This window comes from Anopheles merus, chromosome X, assembly GCF_017562075.2.
Source record: "Anopheles merus strain MAF chromosome X, AmerM5.1, whole genome shotgun sequence".
Lineage (NCBI taxonomy): Eukaryota > Metazoa > Arthropoda > Insecta > Diptera > Culicidae > Anopheles > Anopheles merus.
In genome coordinates, this window is record NC_054081.1 from 23037257 (window position 1) to 23043792 (window position 6536).

Consider the following 6536-nt stretch of genomic DNA (forward strand, 5'->3'; position numbering starts at 1 on the left):
TTGCTCTTGCTTCCATTCAAACTCGAAATCTTTTTTCAGCAGTTTTAACATAGGTGCCGCAATAATGCTAAAATCTTTCACAAATCTTCTGAAAAAAACCTGCCAATCCCAAAAATTGCTGAACCGCATGTACCGACATTGGCTTTGGAAAATCTGTCACCGCTTTTGTTTTCGTTTCTCGTGGCCTCACTCCATTTCTACCCACTTCAAAACCGAGAAATTCTACATTTTCTTTAAAAAAATAGCTTTTCTCCAGGTTTATCGTAAAACCTTCCTCTCTTATTATTTGTAAAAGCGTTTCTAATTTTTCCAACAAATCGTCTTCATTTTTTCCCGACAGTATCAAATCATCTAGATAGGCCACCAATACTACTTCCCGCTTTCTGCATTCCATCACCATTTTGTTCATAGCCCTTTGAAAAATGGCACACCCATTTGCTAAGCCGAATGGCATTCTTGTGAACTTGTAGTGACCACTAGACGTAGAAAAAGCCGTTAAATCTTGACTATCCTCATGAATTGGAATTTGGTAATAACCACTAAACAAGTCGAGAGTTATAAACATCTGAGCCCCATTTAATTTTTGTAAGCACTGCTCTATATCTGGCATAGGATATTTATCCTTTAATGTTTTCCTATTCAGCATTCGATAATCGACTGCCATTCTAAACTGTCCATTTTTCTTCGGCACCAATACTATCGGGCAGTTATATGGTGCTTCTGATTCCTTTATGATGCCAGTATCTAACAACTCACCCACCAACTCACTCAAAACTTTTTCGTGCGCTAACTCGATCTTACGTGGCTTCACATATACAGCTACATTATCCATCAGTTGTATTCTCATCGTATTATTTCGGGCACATCCAACTTCCCTCATTTTCAGTGCGAAACACTTTCTGTACTTTTTCACCAATTATAACAATTTTTTATTTTTCTTTGTATCACCTTCTGACTTGATCATATTCTCGACAACTTCAATTGGTTCGGTCCCTTCAATTGTAAAGATATCAAGCTCTAATATTTCATCCTCATTATGAATATTGGTGTTTTTATCCAAACTAAAAACTAATTGATTATTTGGTTTTACCATCACTAATCCATCTTGTTCGAGGACATCTTCTCCTAATATAATAGCCGTATTTTGTACCCACGACGGTACTATCTGTAACTCTACACTCAACACAACATTATCCACGCTGACCTTTGCACATATCTTTTCCTTGACTTTTACCTCGACTTGTCCGAAACCTTTCAGTGTCTTATCGCTTGGTTTTATGATTCCGAAATTATTCACCCATTTTTCTTGAATTGTAGAAACTTTGGCTCCCGTGTCAATAAGTGCTTCGAATGTTTTGTCCTCCACTGTAACTAATTTTTTAAACGCACTCTCTTTCTCTACTACACGTACATGTATAAGTTTCTTATCCGTCGCTTCTCTCATCACACTACGGCAATCCCTTTTCAAATGCCCTTCCTGTCCACACGCATAGCACTTAACTCTCTCACACTCTCTCGCTACATGTCCAGATCCGCCGCATTGGTAACACTTTAGCGCTCTCTTCGTATTGTCGAATTGTATTGGTGTACGTTCCAGCCTACGTGTGCCCTCTATTACAACTTTCTGTTCTATCATCTGTATACCACTTCCCCCAACCGCTTGTACACCTTCTAACCATCGTAATTCCGCCAAAAGTTCTTGCACGGTTGACACTCTACCAATAGACGCATGTGCACGCTTCCACAATTCGTTCAATCCGCTCGAAATGTACATTAAAATTGTTTCTTCCCTAAATTGCCCCTTTTTACCCATAGCCAGCATCTCATACACATAGTCAATCGGCGCTTCACGACGACTCCATTTTCTACCAGCCAACCAGTTGTGATAAAACACTTCGTTTTTTGTCGCAGGAAAACCGATCACTAATTGTTGCTTAAAACTCTCCCAGGTTTTAATCATCGCTTGATTGCTTTCCCACTACAACTTTGCCGAACCGCTTAAACTTAACCGCGCACAATGCAGCTTCACTGCATCAGTCCACCCATAAAGCTCTCCGGTCTCCTCGATGTTCTGCACCCATACTTCTGCACTCGCACACACCGTGTTACTAGGGTCAAATGGGTTCACCAACTCCTTGATCTCTCGAACGTCTGGTACACGACAGCACAATTCATCTCCAACGTGCACTTGTTGAGTCTTCAGCCTGATCAACTCTTGACTTATTTCGTCGATCCTTTTCTGCAGCATCTCGATCTCCAAACCTTCCTTTTTCTTCCTTTCCGTTACAAAACGATCTTCCCGGCTACTGGCATCCTCTAATTGTTCCTTCTCTTGCTTGCTCATGACTTCCTCTGCAAGATTGTACGGCTCCCGAAAATATCACGCTTCAGTTCGATTGAACACTTCCAGAATATTTTCTCCGCTACAACAACTCAGCTATCGCTTCCGGAAAGGATTATTTTGTACAGGTAACTTTCTTGCGAATCCTGTCTACAGCTTGTAACAAATGATCCTCTCGAGTTGACTGCTAATTAACGACTGCTTTATTCACCTTAATCACTTACACATACACTTACATTCCTAACCGTAACTCTAACCTAACCAATACCTATACCTATTATTACAACCCTCACCCATACTTATACCTATTGTTACACATGTTTTGGCAAAATGCCCTGTTTCACCGCATCGCAGACAGCAGTCGGTCCTATCTGGGCCTTTGCAATCGCGGGAGAAATGGCCCGTCTCCCAGTATTTGAAACACTTCCTGTTCGGTATTTGTATTTTTACCGGGCAAATTGACCATTCAATCCTAATCTTGCCACGTGCTGCCACTAGCGTTGCTAGTTTCGTCGGGATCTTCACTGAAGCGGTCTGCATTCCATTGAAGGATTTGGTCATCTTGGTCTCGAAAGTTACCCCGTCCAGCTCGGTGAACAAATCCCGAAGATCTTTTTCAACGTCGCTGGTCTGCGTCTCTGCGTCGATGTAACGAATTTCCACCGTTTCCATTTGGCCTAAGGTCTTTACTATCCCATTGCTGCCAATGGAATTCTGTACCACCTTTGCGTAGTCTACTCCGCAATCATCATCGCTTTTGCCCAGTTCGAAAAGCAAGCCTCCATTTTTTGTTCCTCGAATTCGCACTACTTTCTTACCGAAAGCTTGAAGCTCAGGATCTGCTTTTAGCTTGCGGAGGATTTCCACATGGGTAATATTTTCGCCAGGCGCCACTAGTACGGCTTCGGTTTTTGGACGCCTCGGCGGAAGCGCCTCCCGAGTAGATGCAGGGTGAACTTGCTTTGCGCCGGTGTCATCCAGAATGACACTTTCGGGACCACAACCGGCACTCGCGACCAGCGAGCTGCCAGAGGGGGCATCATTTTTTGCTCTCTTAGCATCGTCCGCTTCCTCAGGCGACCTCAAATTTCTGCCCCGTTTACCATTCGCTGGCGTCTCGGTTTGGGGGCAGCCTTCTAGCGCCTCTTTTAGGGACTTTTCAGCCCTTTCCGCCCGCAGCCGTGTCGTCATGAGCTCACGTTCAACACAGGCTAACGCCGATAAGATGCTCACTGCCATCTTCTTGATCGGATGGTGAACGTTATTCCGATCATTCGTATAGGCATGAAGTTCTCCAGCCACCTTTAAAGCTTCCTGCAGCTTGCTTTCACCGACAACAGGCACTGGCTCTTTCGATGAAGAAAACGATTCCACTGGTTGCGAGGTCACGGAATCCTCTGCTGCCATCGTATTTTCCTCGCCGGTTACCGCTTCAGCAACAGCAGAATCGACCGACGTGCTGGCAACTACTTCAACCGCAGGAGAAGCTGAACACTCTCCGAAATCCGACGGAGGAGATCTAGGCGTCTTGCTACTACGGCCAAAAAAAGCGCCTATATCCTTCAATGCCGACCCCAGAGGACGGGGAGGTAGCGATTCGTTCCCGCTCATTGGTGGTTTTGCTCAACCGAATCCCACATGAATAAAAAGCAATTTACGAGGAACTCACCTAGCAAGCCTAGTGTATAATCACCTAATTTGCGGACACTCACACAACACAAACGAATGAAGGGCCTTTGCACTGTAACTCACGCAACACTGATAATACGATTGCCTGGTAACTCACAGAACTGGTAACTCACAGAACTGGTAACTAACAGTATTAGTAACTCACAGCATGATAGGCACAAACACACACGTTGCGTTGCTCGATAAGTAGTAGCAACCACTAGAGAATCGCACATTTAACACACACTATGAAAACAAGTACGTTTGCTGCACTCAAGAAAACGGCGTCACTGTCAGCCTAATAGCCCCCGTAGGAACAGCAAAGTAGAGCGCAAATAAACAAAACGCACAAAACGCACTCCTATGTCCAACGCATCAGAACTGCCGAAATCGAGTCGCCAATAACATTCCCCACCCTAGGATCGGGCAAGACCCTCGCAACAGGACCCACCGGGCAAGGCGACCCGCTCAAGCGGCACCGCCGGCACCACACCACAGAGCGAGGACGTGCAAATCGCTTCGCCGTTCACACCAATCCAAAAACTGTCCTCCACCAAAAAACCGCACTTCACAGGGCACCACCATGTAGCAAAGAATGGGTAAGGGTAATGGCAAAGTCACTGGCGCACAAAACCAAAAACACTTTGAAAATACACTTTCGCAGCGGAGTTGGAAACAACACGTCCTTCATGACTCGATACTTCCACTCGTGTCTGTGTGTGTGTGTGTGTGTGTGTGTGTGTGTGTGTGTGTGTGTGTGTGTGTGTGTGTGTGTGTGTGTGTGTGTGTGTGTGTGTGTGTGTGTGTGTGTGTGTGTGTGTGTGTGTGTGTGTGTGTGTGTGTGTGTGTGTGTGTGTGTGTGTGTGTGTGTGTGTGTGTGTGTGTGGTGTGTGTGTGTGTGTGTGTCTGTGTGCATGTGTGTGTATGTTTGAATGTGTATTGGTGTGTGTGTTTGTTTCACAAGTATGTCGTTTCGGATAGATTTGGTAGTAGTATTTTTTGTGTTTTGGGTTAGGTTTTTGATGTAATAAGCAGGACCACCGCCCTCGCGATCAGTGTTTTTTCGATATATTAACAATTATACGGTCTTCTTTCGCCGTGGTCTTCTGAGGACGTCCGGTTGACTTGCGCGTTTCGGTTGTCCAAGCACGTTTCGGTTGTCTAATCACGTTTCAGTTGTCCGAAGCGCGTTTGCCACAAAAGTGCGCGATCGTTCCATTATGAACTCGATCGTTTTGCGCTTAATGCCAGCAGTAGCCATTCGCTTTATCATATGGTGCTGATAATCGGTACAATGTTTACCTCGACCCATTGTTACTAACATTGCTTGCTTGGACCGTCAAGAATGCGCTGGTTCAAAAGTTGGACACGGCTGATCCCGTGCTCAGCCTGCGTTCTGCTTCTACACGTGATGAATTACATCGTTGTAGAGCAGCGAAAAAAGTGTATGGATAAAAACTATCTATGAGTAAGCGAGTGAGCGTCTACCCATTTAAATCGAGAACAGAATACTGCCGCGCTCATGAAACAAAACGCCCATTGAAAAGAACAACTGCGCGCCAGCTCAATGCACGCACAAAGTTTCCTATGCACACACGAGCTTCAACGCAGAGATGCACGCAGGCCTTTCAATGGCGTGCACTGGAGAAACACCTGTGAGGGAATGCCGAGTTCTTTGCTATTGTGCGCGTGTCCATTTCGCATCGCTGTCGCATGCACATTCCTCAATCAGCACACCTGCGTTTTCGTCCAAGGAACAAGCGCTGCTGTCGATGCAAACTTTAGCTTTTATCCAAGTGTGTACGCACGCTGTTTCACATGATAACACACATTATCAGAATACTTTCAACGCAAGATGACATCATGGCAAGCTACGTTTTTCAGACACAAACTCGCGCACACACACACACACACACACACACACACACACACACACACACACACACACACACACACACACACACACACACACACACACACACACACACACACACACACACACACACACACACACAAACGTAACGTGGTAAAACAAGCGCACGGTGCGATGAAAAAACAGGGTCCTATCTTATTGTCCGTTACTGTACCCGAAACACTACCCCAGCACTGTGCAAGTTAGCTGCAGTGCAGACAGCACGGGCCGGGGTATACACATTTGTACCGTTGACACACACTTATGTAAATGAAGCCTAAAAGAAAAAAATTTGTCCAGCTTTGTGTTTTGTACTTTAGGGTAGGGTAAATAATGAGAAATAGTTTAGAAATAGGAGAATTGTAATTCAAAAAAATATACCTCTTCCCGTATTTCTCCCGTAGCCCAAGTTTGTGTTTTGTGCTTTAGGGTAAATAGAGTAAAAAATGATAAATAGTTTTGTCACACAGGTGTTCATTGTGAATGTAAAAAATATGCCTCTTCCCGTATCTCTCCCGTAGCCCAACTTTGTGTATTGTGTTTCAGATCAATCGGGCGAATAGTGAGCAAGTTTTGGTTGGTTGTTTTGTGAAAGAATCAAAATATTATTTTCGT